General features: G+C 34.1%; 2 long non-coding RNA genes across 4 annotated transcripts in view; one reads left to right on the top strand and one right to left on the bottom strand.

The window, feature by feature from the left end:
* LOC143232066 (uncharacterized) overlaps window positions 1-15823 on the bottom strand; it is a 146981-nt gene that overhangs the window by 13469 nt on the left and 117689 nt on the right. Inside the window, exon 3 of the long non-coding RNA XR_013017361.1 lies at window positions 10486-10572. This is a non-coding gene — a long non-coding RNA (uncharacterized LOC143232066). The remainder of the gene's footprint in view (window positions 1-10485; window positions 10573-15823) is intronic.
* The window catches only part of LOC143232067 (uncharacterized), a 65315-nt gene continuing 60572 nt past the window's right edge, over window positions 11081-15823 (top strand). Inside the window, exon 1 of one of the 3 annotated variants that reach the window (XR_013017364.1) lies at window positions 11081-11271. This is a non-coding gene — a long non-coding RNA (uncharacterized LOC143232067). The remainder of the gene's footprint in view (window positions 11272-15823) is intronic. The other 2 variants (XR_013017363.1, XR_013017365.1) reach the window with 2 other exon arrangements.

The following is a 15823-nucleotide window of genomic DNA, read 5'->3' as shown; positions in this document are numbered from 1 at the left end:
GTGTTTTTTTTTAATACTTTTTAAAAAAATAAAGGGCGTGATATTATATATCAAGAGGAAAGTTCGAAGTCCTATGTAACTCCTTCATACTTACCTTAGGGCCGGCATGACCAGGTGGTTAAGGCACTTGACTCGTAATCCGAGCGTCCCGTGTTCGAATCCCCCTCACACCAAATATGCTCGCCCTTTCAGCCGTGGGAGCGTTATAATGCGACGATTAATCCCAGTTATCTTTTGGTAAAAGAATAGCCCAAGAGTTTGACGGTGGGTGGTGACGACTAGCTGCCTTCACTTTAGTCTTACACTACTAAATTAGAGATGGCCAGCGCAGATAGCCCTCGTGTAGCTTTGCGCGAAATTCAAAACAAAACAAACCAATACTTACTAAGTAAGGTAATTATATGGCGTCTTGGTGACATGAAATGTAAAAAGTCACATAGAAAATAATTACATTTACTTTACTGAAGTTATCAAACAAGTTAGTTATTTTATTACATTTGAGAAAATTTTACGCTGGGATCTAGAGTTGTTCTGGCTAAAAAAGGTATAATAACTAAAAAGTCATAATTTTCAAATCATGATAACATGTAGTTTAAAAAATAAAGTTATATATATTTATTTGGTTACATAAAACATGTTTTACTTATTACACAATTGCTTCAAAGCTTTCAGTACAGATGATAGTTGTCTTTGTCCTTAAAGGAAAACTAGTTTTAGTCTTATTTTTCTTTTTCAAGTGTTATTTGAGCAAGGACACCCAATATTATCCAGTAGACAAGTGCTATTTTTTTGTGTAGAATATATATTGTGGAATTGCACATTTTTATTTATTTTTTATTTTCTTAAACTAGGTCTGAAACGACTCTTGGACATACGAACTATTTTGTTTAGATTCAAAAATAGCATATTTTAATTCATTTTGTTGAGAAGAAAAACAAATATGGTAGTAAAGGATTTCAGTGCATTCTATACTGTATAGTGATACGTGTTAAATTATAATATTTTCTTATAATTGAAGTTGTATATTGCGATATGAAAAACAGATTTCATTCCGCGACACGTGACAAATTATAGAATAAACTGGACTCACGTTTTTTTAAAAAATTGAAATACATAACCGGGATGAGAAGAAAGTATATCACAAACAACGTTTCGTTTGCTGAATAAAATAAAATATTTAACTGATATCATCACTTGTAACAATACTTCAAGTATTTGTATCAAGGTAAGTTTTTGGTGAGGAATAAAGAACAAACCAAACACCTTGTACACAGTACGTACTTACATAAAGGTGTACTTAAACATATTAATTTCATTTTGAAATGGTGGGTCAAAATGAAAAAAATCAATTTCAAAGTCATTTAAATGATGTTATTAACTGTTACTGTGAAATATATGTAACTAAAAGGTGTGATACTGTAGTATTTATGAGTCGAAGCGAAGAGAAATCCAAATATCGCGCACTAAATTGATACCTTTGATAAATATATATAATTAATAGATACTCAGTTACAAAACTGCTATTACTGTAGATATTGCACAAACGAGATCGTAAACATTATTTATACCAGTAGTTGTATAAAATATACGGGGTGTTACTTAGAAATGTGTCGTAATGTTTTAAAGATGAAAAGAAGGTAGTGTGGAAAAACACAGTCTGTAAAAGAAAGGGTGGCATACCTTCTTAGTAAAATAGAATTACTGTGAGAAGTTAGAGTCGAGGTAGGACTCAGGTCACCAATATTACTTACTGGATTATTAACTCACCATAGCTAAGATTCCGAAAGTCCCAACAAATTAAGCACGTCAGTGTTTTCACTAAAAGAGTAACTAATCTTACAAAGTAGGTTAAAATAACAAACAATCTATGAACAGACCCGACAATATACTAGAGGCTATATAATAAATCTATGAACAGATATTAAACCCGACAATATACTAGAGGCTATATAATAACTCTATGAGCAGATATTAAACCCGACAATATACTAGAGTCTATATAATAATGAATTCACATTCATTGTCTGCAAAAACACTCGTCTCCTACGTAGATAATTTATTAAATAACTTAGAAACTTAAATACGTTGTAATATTTAAATGGAACAGAGGTATATTTCCAGTCATTTCTAAAAACTCCAAACTTTTTCTTGTACACACACAAAATTAGTTCAGTATCATGCATATTATTTCTTACTGGTACTATGCATTAACATCAACATCCCAAGACGAAACTGTGATTAACGTTTCGACTGCTTAATTTATTCACTGAATTTTCATTGAGAAAGGCTTCTTGATATGTTAGAAATTTTTTGTTTCGTTATGAACACGCTTGAACAGAGATTTAAGAAGATGTCAAAAGTAACAAGCAGTTACACAAAATGGTTACTTGACACGTAACCTCTGCAAAATACAGAAACAACAACAAAAAATAGTGAAAATTATACGTTACATTCTTATGACAAAGAACGTATAATAATGTAAAATATATAAGAAGAGACACGCAAACAACGTCTTATAACAGTGTAAAATTGTATTATATCATTACTTGGAAGCTCAGATGTTAAATGAAAATTATAATATGGCTTTACTGACAATGAATTTATAGAGAAGGTAAACTACGATCAGATAATCAGAATTATCTCAAACTACGTGTAATGAGAGTATAAACAAGCAGAACACATGATTTTTTTAGAAGTAACAGGAACTGTTTTGACGCAGTTGAAACCATCCGTTCACAATCTGGTGGCTCGGCATGGCCAAGTGGTTAAGGCACTCGACTCGTAATCCAAGTGTCACTGGTCCGAATCCCCGTTACATCAAATATGCTCGCCCTTTCAGCCGTGGGTGAGTTATAATGTGACGGTCAATCTCAGTATTAGTTAGTAAAAGAGTAACCCAAGAGTTGGCGGTAGGTTGTGATGACTAACTGCCTTCCCTCTAGTCATACACTGCAAAATTAGGGACGGCTAGTGCAGATAGCCCTCATGTAGCTTTGGGCGAAATTCAAAACAAACCAAACATAATCTGGCGTCGTAGCATCACAGTAATGACGCAGTTAAAACCATTCCTTCATTATCTGGCATTGTACCAACATAGTGATGACGCAATTAAAATAATTCCTTTACAATCTGGCGTTGCAGCAACATAGTAATGACACAGTTTAAACCATCCATTCACAATCTAGCATCGTAGCAACACACTAATTAAAGATCTATATCTGACACACTGTATTTTCTATCAATGTTACGTATCTTTCATGAAAATAAAATGTATTTTTATATACCCAAGAGTGAAGCAGTGATTTGGCATACCAAACCACCCTTTACATGTTATTTTCACTAAATACCTTCAGTATTGCCTTGGAGAAGTTTGAGGAAGATCATCAATGAGGAAGAACTTCCAAAATACGTTTAGTAAGCATAGTTTGAGTAGTAAAAAGGTAAACGCTGTATCTAAGTAGCTTCGTTCTGCACTTGTATCACAGAGATAGAGGGATCTATTATAGTGAGGTGTATATCATGTGAAGGTTAGAGATGACTGGGTTAAGTACTTAACATGCAAGTTTACCTACCCTCTCAGTTTGAGAATGTGTGTACAAGGTAAACATTAGTTATAAAACCTTTTTCGGGTTCACTGCAGTTTCTTGTAACATGATTTGCTGTCTGTTTACCATGGAAACAAAACAAAAGACGCAGTAATCTACAGAAGGAACCAGATGATAGCTTTATAAACTGTTTAATACTTAGAGTGGAGTTGACAAGTACAAATATTGCTATCTAGATATTTAAACTGTAAAATAAGGAACATTGAGAACACAGGCTAGTTCAATGAATCAGAGCATTAAAATAGTTTTTGTTTTTAAATTAGTTCTAATCAACCGTCAGCATTTGGTGATGATTGTATCGAACATTCAAGCTTCGGAACAGAGTACGAACATAACATAACAAGAAGAAGAAGATAACAACCTTTTGGTTCATCTAGGCTGTGCTACCTATTAAATTAAGCAAAACACTAAACACTTCAGAGTCAGCTGCTATCAGTCAAATATCAATCAAGCTTTTACTTACATTAACTGTATTCACCGCATGCAAAGAAAACCTATCTCAAAAGCTAGCCACCCTACCTAAAATTTTTTTTTTTTTTAATTTCGCGCAAAGCTACTCGATGGCTGTCTGCGCTAGCCGTCCTTAATTTAGCAGTGTAAGACTAGAGGGAAGGCAGCTAATCATCACCACCCACCGCCAACTCTTGAGCTACTCTTTTACCAACGAATAGTGGGATTGACCGTCACATTAGAATGCTCCCACGGCTGAAAAGGGAAGCATGTTAGGTGCGAACGGGATGCGAACCCGCGACCCTCAGATTACGAGTCGCACGCCTTAACCCACCTGACCTTGCCAGGCCTATTTAAAAATAAAGTAGTCTTAGCTGGAAATGACTAATATGTATACATATATATAATTTGTTATTTTAACTCAAAACAAGCCGAAACAAAAACAAATTCAACAAAAAATGATGCTTCAACTGAAAAGATTCTAGGGTAGACTCTACAATGTGGGATTATAAAATGTGCCATCGGTGTTGGTTGTGCTGTCAGTTAGTGTTTTTCTACTATATTGGGGGCTGGAACGCTAATATCAAGAGGTATGTTTTCATCTTATTTACTCCCAAATGGTAGTACCTTATTTCTTGTTCAAATATCCGCTTTTAACATTGCTTCTCCAAAACTGTTAAGTTTTTATTGTTTGCTAATTGTAACTTAGTTTCAGTCGCATTGATATGGGACTTCTTGTTTTAGCGCAAAGCTATGCAATATGCTATCTGCTATTTGTCCACCGCAGGGAATTGAACCTCAGATTTTAGCACTTGGTACAGGAGTTAGCGGTAATATTATGTGACACCAGTTTAATGAATTTATTTAATTTCGATTTGGTTTGATACATGCCAAATTTTATGTTCAGTTAAGAGAAGCTAATAAACGTCACGAAGCCAATATTCGTAAGTAGTAAAAACAATTGTTGTTTATAGTAAAAACGAAAATTCCGAACTGAGAAAACTAAACAAAAGTTTGAAACAAATAAATACACCAAAATAGTGTAGTAAACATATGTAATTATTCTGTTATCTTTATTGCTTAAGCATCAAAACGTAACTCAAAACCTAATGTTTAAAATCGCCAATCACTGAACACTTTGAAAATGTTCTTACACTTAAAATTTGACAATAGCTTTGACTGTGTGATCTTCGCTCCAAGTCTTTGAGTACTTCACTCAGTAGACCAGCAAAAACATAAAATATAGACGGAGTGATCGAAGACTCTCTTCGCTTTTTTTTTCGTGTTTTCCTACTTATCAATCCATTGATATAACATATAACTTACGTAGATTATTCTTCATTAAAACTGTTCAAAATATCAATAACAACCACTTTTTTTCTACGAATGGAGACAATGATATATCATACTAGGAAAAGTTAGCAACGATTAGCAAACTGGTTTAAGGTTCGTACAAAGCTACAAAAAGGTTATCTGTGTCCCTAATTTAACAGCGATAGACTGGAGGAAAACCAGCTAGTCTACATCAACTACTGCCAACTCTTGGGTTATTCTTTTGCCGATGCATCCGTCTATTCTTGAGTAACGTTGTCTATATGCAACACACATGTTGCAAATCCCACGGCTGACAGGACGAGAATGCTCGGTGACGGGGATTCGAACCCATGATCCTCAGATTGCGAATCGAGTGCCTTAACCACCATGCTTATCAAACTGAGAGCTGTGTAACTTAGTATGTGTTGTATTTATATTTGTCGTAATTATAGACAGTGAAAAAACGATGAATACAAATATGTGCAATAACATATTTAATATTTGTTTCGAAATATAATGAAGACAGAAACCATTGACGATACATTCCTATTTAATCAGTGTATTGTCTTTCAAAAAACTTACTTTTTGATATTTTAAATTTTATCTACAAAATCTCTTACGTTTATATTTTACAGGCATTAGCATATATTATACACTAATTTGCATAGCTCTTCATGGTGACACTCGATGTTTCAAAACTGTTTAAAAAGGTTGGAAATTGAAAATTTGGCTTGAGTATTATACCACTTATAAATAATACGCACACAAACAACGCAATTTCGCACCTGAAGAGCACAGCTTTAACTCCTTAATGGTCCGTAAGCTTGCAGTTTCCAAACTTTGTAGAAGGTTTACTAGGAGTTTAAGAGACATGGCTATCATAGTATTGGTTTCTGATTATGTAAACATAGGTTTGACGACAGTGAACTAACTGAAATGCTTCTCCTTCGTTGCTTTCTATCGCTTCCCTCACTTGTTCTTCCTAACGTTGCCAGAAAACACCACAGTTAAACGACTCGATAAATTATTCATAGCGTTAAGTTAATCAGATTTGAACACAAAAAATGTATCTTCTACGAAACGTCCGGCATGGGCAGTCGGTTATGGCACTCGACTCGTAATGTGAGGGTCGCAGATTCGAATCCCCCTTGCATCACACATTCTCGCCCTTTCAGCCGTGGAGGCGTTATAATGTGACGGTCTATCGCACTATTCGTGAGTAAAAAAATAACCCAAGAGTTGATGGTGGGTGGTGCTAACTAGCTGCCTTCCTTCTTGTATCATACTGCTAAATTAGGGACGATTACTGCAGATAGCCCTCATCTAGCTTTGCGCGAAATTGAAAACAAACAAACTTCTGAGAAATAAAAATCAACTTGTATTTATTTTCATTGACTAGTTAATAACAAGGAAAACAAAACATTAAGCCCAGGTAATCCTAACTTCATATAGTTATACTGAATCGTCTTTAGCCCTCCATACGTTTGCTAATATACAAATAGTTCTTTTTTACGCGAAGGTATAAATTATAGAGAAACAAACTAACAAGTGATTAATTAATGTATTCGTTGATAATGTTACACAATTTCTAAGTTTATAGTTAGCTCATCTGCTAGGTCTTTTAGCATAAAATGAAAGATGAAACAAACAGGGAAAAGTTAATAGATTTCATCTGTTTGTTCAGTAACAATGTATGCGACAAACATGTTGCAAGTGGTATAAAAGAAGAACCGTTACAGGCAAAAAATTACCGTTTATCTCAACTTGTCTGGATTATCCTAAACATTTAAGGTATTTTTAAAGATGAAAAGCTGTAGCCTGGTAAGAATAAAGTGACAATACGGTGTGAAACATAACACACATTTTACGTGTAGAACAGTTACACGTAAATATATTGTAGCATTTGTACATCATATATACATATATGACTATGAAAAATACAATATTCTTCCCGCTGAGTTCCTCAATATTGTTTCTGAAACTCTTAACACTGATGTAAGTAATTTTTGCTTCCTTCTTGTTAAGCACAAAGCTACTTAATGGGTTATCCGTGTTCTACAGGTGTCGAAACCTAATATTCCGCGTTATAATCATTATAATTACTGCTGAGCCACTAGAGGATAACTGCAGTAACACACCAAGAACAGTATATTATACCTTGTTAATGATATTTTCTCTCGTTATCCAATTGCTAGATATCGTGTTATAGGGGAAGAGATTGTTTGTTTGTTTTGAATTTCGCGCAAAGTTACTCGAGGGCTATTTGCGCTAGCCGTCCCTAATTTAGCAGTGTAAGACTAGAGGGAAGGCAGCTAGTCATCATCACCCACCGCCAACTCTTGGGCTACTTTTTTTACGAACGAATAGTGGGATTGACCGTCACATAATAACGCCCCCACGGCTGAAAGGGCGAGCATGTTTGGTGCGACCGGGATTCGAACCCGCAACCCTCGGATTACGAGTCGAACGCCTTAACATACTTGGCCGTGCCGGGCCCACGGTAAGAGATAGAAGAATAAACTGCGCTTTTTAACACTTGGAAGAACTAATTAATCTCCACAAGATTTGCTTCAATATTTCAAGAGAAGCTTTTAAAAATGTACCTAATTATCTTTCAAATTGTGAATACCATTTATTTCCATTATAACGCACTTACTATCATGCGTTATTTATTCTTGCCAATTCTGAAGATGGCTGGTTTATTTAGTGTCACTCATCACTTGGAAAGTTCACATTATTAAAACCAGTCTCATGGCACCTGTTATACCTACCGATTACAACCAAGTATATTTACCAGCCATCATCGAAAGATCCATAAACCGTTACTGGTTTATGAAATTATCCGTAGAAACAGCTGCTTTTGATTGTAAAGAATAAAGAACAATTTTGTACATGCTTATTAAAATCCAAGAATTTATTTATATATAGAGAAAGTTTAAATCATACCCGCAGGTAATCACGTGCGTTAACTAGTGTTGATTATTTAGCATGTCACGTTTTCTGATGGACACCTGCAGGTAACACCTTGTACAAGCTATTTTATAATGCAAATTCAAACGTACAACCACGATTTCAACCACCTATCATGTTCTGGCTGGGTGAGCCTGCCAAGCTCTGCTAAGTTATAGACAGCATGTTTGGTGAGCATGATTAATTGGATTAAATGTATTTAATTTTATAACTTCCTGGTATGTCTGTTTTTGTGACACAGCAATTTATTAAACAATAAATTAACATTTCATTTTCAAATGCTATCTTCTTGTTTGTGAAATCGTGCATTAGTGCAACACATGTGCTAATATCAAACAATGACAATCCCTAAACAAAACAGGTACTGTGTTTTCCTTCGAGAGGTCGTTGACAGAAATAACAAGAAGAAAGAAAAAACCTGAAGTGCCATCATACGGAAAACGAATGATTGGCTTGGTTTGTTTTGAATTTCGCGCAAAGCTGCACGAGTGCTATCTACGCTAGCCGTCCCTAATTTAGCAGTGTAAGACTAGAAGGACGGCAGCTAATCATCACCACCCTTCGCCAACTCTTGGGCTACTTTTTTACCAACGAATAGTGGGATTGCTTGTCCCATATAATGCCCCCACAGCTGAAAGGGCAAGCATGTTTGGTGTGACGGGGAATCGAACCCGCGACCCTTATACGAGTTGAGTGTCTTAACCACCTGGCCATGCCTCGCCTGAAAAACGAATGAAAAAAATCGAATATTTTCTGTCCCATCAAGATAATTGAATGGTAAAAAGACACTAAAGGCACTACTGCATATCCGGTTTCTGAAGTAATACAGTTTTGTTCCTCATATTAATGTATTTTGTGTTCTCAGAGTTATTATGTCAAGTTATATACCGAAATAACTTGATAAAGGACGAACACATACACTAGCTTTGTTAATCCGAAAGATACATTACATGTGATGAGAACGCGGCACAAAATACATTATTAACTGAGAAAGCAAGTTTAACAGTTTATTGTGTACGTAAATTTATTGTGTTTTGTTTTTACGATTCGTTCTTTGTTTTTGCATCGTATATCGCAGTGACGTGTTGCTTTTCATTACTTTAAAAATAATAATATAAATAAGTTTTCAGGTATATCTGCCAGCCCCACATAATAAATACATTGTCATGATGAAATACTTGGACCTTCCAATTTAAGGTCAGTTTTATACACTGGAACTGTTCTTGACTGGATTAATTAATAACGCAGCAATGTCTAAGGAATATTTAGGAAAACTTATTTTTATATAGTTCTAGGAACGTAATACCTTCAGACTTAACACTATGCTGGTGAACAGATTTATTTATCATTTATTTTTTAAAGAGAGATTTAATGACGATCTCCTAATGACAGTGTATTCAAAGTTTACTTAGTTTAAAGTTTTTGTTTGTTTACTTTCTGCTAATAACATATGTATGTATGTGAAACATGGTTAAATGAAATATTGAAAACATAATAACATACCAACTTGAAAAACTATATTATTGATAATAATTCGTAATTTTCACATGTAACTTCAAAATTGTTTAATATGTTGAGTCAGGTACAACACCAATACAAATTGAAAAGTAGTTCACAGTATCTGTTTAGCAATCAAGAATATAGATCAATGTGTTTCTGTCATATCTATTTTTAAGATGTACAGCTACTGTATTAGATAAATAGAGTGCATTTTCAAAGCATCAGCATTACTCTTAAAGATGAAAAAGAACCATATGGTTTTTCACATTTTTTCTGATGAAATGAAACTTAAAGAAAGACAAATCGTTTGTTTATTATACTAATTGAAAACAAACAAAAGTCATCTTTGATACCTTTGATAAAACCTATGATTACGGGTTCACGGTGACTCAGTGGTTATCTTAAGAAAGCCTATAACGCTAGAATTCATGGTTCAATTTCCGCGGTGGACGCAAAGCAGATGGTCCATTGTGTTAAAACAAATTATAATTGTGGTGTTAAGAGATCTTTAGTAAATTTGTTTAAGAATTATTTAGAAGAAAGTTTTAGCATAGACAAACATTAACGACACATATCGAATTTTTTTTTTGTCTGGCTAAGATGAAGGAATGGTGAAACCATATGAAAAGTATTATTGTTTTCCTACCTGAAACGAAGTCTACGGATTTACAACGCTAAAAGCAGGGGTTCGATTTCCCTCGGTGGACTCAGCAGATAGCTCGATGTGACTTTGCTATAAGAAAACAAAACAAAAACAAAACCTACCAGAAACTAATAGAGATTTGTTGTTTAGATTAGTTTGTATTCTCACAATTAACTGTTATAATTTTATATTCTTCTGGAAAATATATTTATTTCTTTGTGTTATAAATAATTTTCTGAATTGTTAAATACTTGGGGAAGACTTATTTAACATTTTTCTGGTATCACTTCCTACCCATTATACAGTTTAATATAAATAGCGGTTAAGGTGCTCGACTCGCAAGCTACGAACGAATTCTTTCACCGAACATGTTCGCCCTTTTAAAGTGTAGACCATAACTTTATGGTCAATCCCACGTTTCGTTGTTAAAGAGTAGTCCAAGAGTTGGCGGTGGGTAGTACTAACTAACTGCTTTCCCTTACTCGAATCACTGCCATAAAAATATCACAATAACCGAAGTCATAAGGATAACAAAATAAAAATGATAACATCCATAAAAAAGTCATATAGAATTCCGACATCGAACTGAAACACTGTGCGGAAGTGACGTGTAAGATTGAAAGTTAGAATATATGTTGTTACTTTAATTACATATATGTTTGTTTTGGAAATTCGCGCGAAGTTAAACAAGAGCTATCTGGCAGACTAAACAGGAGGCAGTCAACAGTACTCCGTTGTTCTGTTAATAACGTTGCGTTATCATTTTATATTTTATATAACGACACAAAGGTGAGCTCAGTACTTTCAACCTATTTTTTTTATTACCAATATTTCATTTCACTGACTTTTAACACTATAATTTCCATCTGTTCTAGGAACCCCTACTTCAATAAGCTAACATCGCTCTACTGACAATATCTGGTTGAAAACCTCATTTTATAGCCTTTGAACCATGTATAATTTTATGTCAACAGTTTATATTTCAGCAACCTGTTTTCTAACTATTCTAACAATCGTCTCTACGTCAGTTTAATTTTTAGCTATTTCAACAATCGACATTTAACTGTTTCAAGTCGCTACGTTAATATTTCAACGTCTTGTTACTTTAATAATCTGTTTTTCAACAGTCTAATCTGTAATTGTTTCAACTGTATAATTAACAGCCTTATTCTTAACTAACTCAAACTTTTCAAATTCATAATCTATATTAACTATTTCAACAGACTAACTCCTAATTTTTCAAACAGTTGGTAGTTAAATTGTCTAATTCATAATTCTTCTAATGCTCTACTTTAATAGGAATAGCGCTGTTTTAACAGTCTTATTTCCCAAATTATTTACTTGTAAGTGCATCGACCAACAATCAGATGTTTAACTATGAATTTTTGTTGTTGTTTTTGTCACTCTCTAACTGCTTTAATGCTCTTAGTGCTCACTCTAGAGAGCTTTACACAAGTTAAATAAGACTAAACGAAATGACAAGAAAATTGTGTTCGTTTGTGTTTGAATTTTGTGCGAAGTTACTGGAAGGCGTTTGGGCTAGCAATTTTTAATTTAGCAATGATAAAATGTAGGGAAGAGAACTAGTAAGTACCGCTTACCGCGAACTCTTGAGTTACATATTTACAACAGAATAGTAGGATTGACCGTCACATTATAACGCTCTTATAGTTGAAAAAGCGACCATGTTCGGTGATAAAAACTCAAACCGTGAGCTCCCTATCTGCCAGACCAACAAGTAAATAAAGCAAATTTTCTTTGATTTTATACACAAAACTGGGTTATCTGTGTTGTGCACTATGAGTATCGAAACACAGTTTTAAGTAAAATCAGATGTACATCGCCTTCACTTCTAAAAAATCAAATTTATATATAAACACACACATACACACAAAATAACTTAGTTAATTCCCAACGTTTCGGCCAAAGGCCAACGACATGTATCCGATTGTTCTCAGTTGCACATTTTAATCCCAAGAGCAGCGATTTAACTCCTAACAAACTCTTAATGGACAGTAACAAATCAATTCACTTGAATAATAAGTTGCTTATTCTTAATTGTTTTCGCTCTCAAATTCATTAGTCACATTTATAAATTTAATGCAATAGCAAGCTATAGCTTAGCAATCAAAGTTTTAGTTCATCTAACACTGGTCAACTGTGATCTGATAGTTAAGCATATATCATTTCGTTTCGTTTTGTTTAGACGTACAGGAAAATTCAAAAACTGCAGTAAGAACTGAAGATTTAAAAATTTATTTACTTGGAAGAGACATTAGTGAAATATTAGTTTTGAAATTATATTTTACGTCAAAAACTACTGTTATAACCGCATGAACTAGGTATATGTATATCCTGTTTTAACGAATACAGTGTTGCTTTACTAGAGGGTTATATACATATACATACTAACCAATTATTATCCAATATTTCGCAAGAAGGTTGCATCCGGTATTTCATGTCATATCCGGTACGTACTTCTTTGTTATCTGGGGTTGAGAGTGTACTTACTGTCTTAATGAAATACTGTTCGTTAACTTTATAAGTAATTATGGAACCACCTCCATCAAGTGTCCATCTTTATAACGAACACCCATAAATTTGAGATCGGTACTAAGGAGTAAGAATATTTCTGCGATAGAACACGACAATTTATTCCAATCAAAACGAATTAAATATCACGTAATAGACCGTTTTTCACACCAGCTTGGCGCTTCAGTATTCAGCAATATATCAACTTAGAATAGGCTGATGACAAAACATATTTCCGAGTCCGACTTTATGTGTTTTTAGTGAAGAAAATCGTATGATGTGACTTTAACGCCCATCTCTACATTTTTAGTTACAAAATATTCTATAAGCTTGTGTATAAAGCGTTACACCAACATTAGTTAGTGAAAAAAACAAGGCTATATATCTATTTATCTCTCTCTATATAAATACACACACACACGTATATGTGTAATACTTATGTATATGTCGCAAGAAATTGGTCGCGCACCGAATACAGACTATTAAAATTCACTAAAGCGAGCGTTCCCAATAATAAATAAGTCATTGTTTATTAAAATTACTTTAGCGATAAGAGTTCACTTTTAATCACTAGAAAATTGCTTACCAATTACGTAATAAAAAACAACTTTAGCAAGAACAGTACATTCAGAGAATGTAGAAAATGTTCAACTCTTATGTTCTCTTCTTTTCAATCAATATATTTAATAAAATATTCACAGAAGCGAAACGTTTAAAGTAATTAAACAACATTCAGGTATGCTTACTTAGTTCGAAATGACGATTTTAAATAAAACTTTTAGTTAGGACCAGAATGAATAACAGTGGATTATGATGTTAAAATATTTTACAATAATACTTCTGTGGTACTAAGTTCCATAAATATAATATATGTGACATGGACACAATAATAGGGTTGAACTTTATTATTGCAGGGGTCTGTATAGTTATAATCTTCAGTGTTGTATATATGACTATATTCAAAGCTAACGATTTTTATCTATGAATATGTGTGTTTTCTCAAAGCAGAGCCACCGAGGGAAATCGAACCCCTGATTTTAGCTTTGTAAATCCGAAGACTTACCGCTGTACCAGCAGGGTACTATCAATATGAAGCAAATCATTTACAACTAATTAGTACCCCAGTGGTTCAGTGTTAAGATTACGGAACTACGAAACTAAACTCCGGGGATCGATTCCTGCTGGAGCACATGATGTAAGATAGTCCAGTGTGTGACTATTAAAACAAGAACAATTAAAACCAACAGGTCATCCCTTAAGTAATGCCCGATTTTAGGTTCAGAAAAACAAAAACGATTTCAAACACTTTGAATGTTATTTAATCAATAATGTATGTTCTGCTATTATTAATTACTTCCTGCCAACGATTCATCAGCTTCTGAATACCAGTTCTATAAACTTCTTGGGATTTGGAGGAAAAGAATGTAGAGAGGGTAGTTTGACATCTTCATGTGTTCTAAGCTCTTTTCCATCAAGATAGTTCTGCAAACTTCGGAATAGATGATAATCAGATTGGGCAAGGTCTGGAGAGTAAGGAGGATGTGGAAGTTTTTCCCAGTCTAGCTCTTCAATCATTGCACATGTGATCCTTGCTGTATGGGGCCGTGCACTATCTTGGTGTAACAAAACACCTTTACGATTAATTAAAGCAGGCCTCTTTTCTTTCAGTGCAACATTTAAGCGCTCTTACTGTTGACAATAGAAGTCTGATGTAATGGTTACGTTGAGTGGCAGCAACTCGAAGTGGATCACACCAACAATATCCCACCAAACGCTTAACAAGAGTTTCCTAGGTTGAAGGTCTATTTTGGGCTGTGCTTTAGCTAGTTTACCTGCACTGAGTCATTGTCTGCGGCGCTTAACATTTTTATAATACATCCATTTTTCATCTCCTGTCACTAGCCTGTCCAAAAAAGATGAGTTACATTCACGAGAATGCAGAAAAGTGCAAATGTCTACTCTTACTCTAAGGTTGGCTTCTGTCAAAGCATGGGGGACCCATTTTCCAAGTTTTAACACCTTTTCAAGTTGTTGCATATGAACTGTTGAATGGGTTGAATTAAGCTTCTGTGTTAGTTCTTCAACTGTTACAGCACAGTCTTCATCACGTACAGTCAGCAGCAAGTTATCATTAAACTCAACAGGACAACCTGAATATGGCACATCATTTAAGCTGTAGTAACCTGACCTGAACTTCTGAAGCCACTTTGACATTTTCTTTCATTGAGAGACCCCGCACCATAAACACCTTGAATGTTTTATGTAGTTTATACCGCTCTATTGCCTTTTTTTTAAAACTCATAAATCATTATATGCCTAATGTGGTCCTCAGAGACATCCATCTTCATAAGGGTTTATTTGATTAATGATATGAAAATGTGGAGTTGGGTTAGTTTCTTTTATTTGTCTGAAGATTTTTATACACGTCCTACAACACATTTTAGTCATTAAATCCTTCTATAAAGACAGAAATGATGATGCACTTTCTGTATTAAATTTTCGGGCATTACTTACGGGATAATTTAACAAGACAAAATCAGAAACAATGTTATTGAGTTTGTTAAGGTACAACAATTTAGCGATTGCTTTTGTAAGTTTGAATACTTGTTTATATCAGTATACATTATCTTTTGAGGATTTCTACCAAGAATTCTATAATTTTGATTGGAGGTGAAACAAAAAACACACGTGGAAAAATATCAACAAAATAAACTGTAACGTGTATCCGAACACATTATTATATATAAATAAACATCATAAATTTGAACTAATAGTTTTTTTTGCTCTTATTCATTAAAAAAGGCAAGAT

Source organism: Tachypleus tridentatus, chromosome 11, assembly GCF_004210375.1.
Source record: "Tachypleus tridentatus isolate NWPU-2018 chromosome 11, ASM421037v1, whole genome shotgun sequence".
NCBI classification, from domain to species: Eukaryota; Metazoa; Arthropoda; class Merostomata; order Xiphosura; family Limulidae; genus Tachypleus; species Tachypleus tridentatus.
This window is presented reverse-complemented; position numbering and strand designations above follow the sequence as displayed.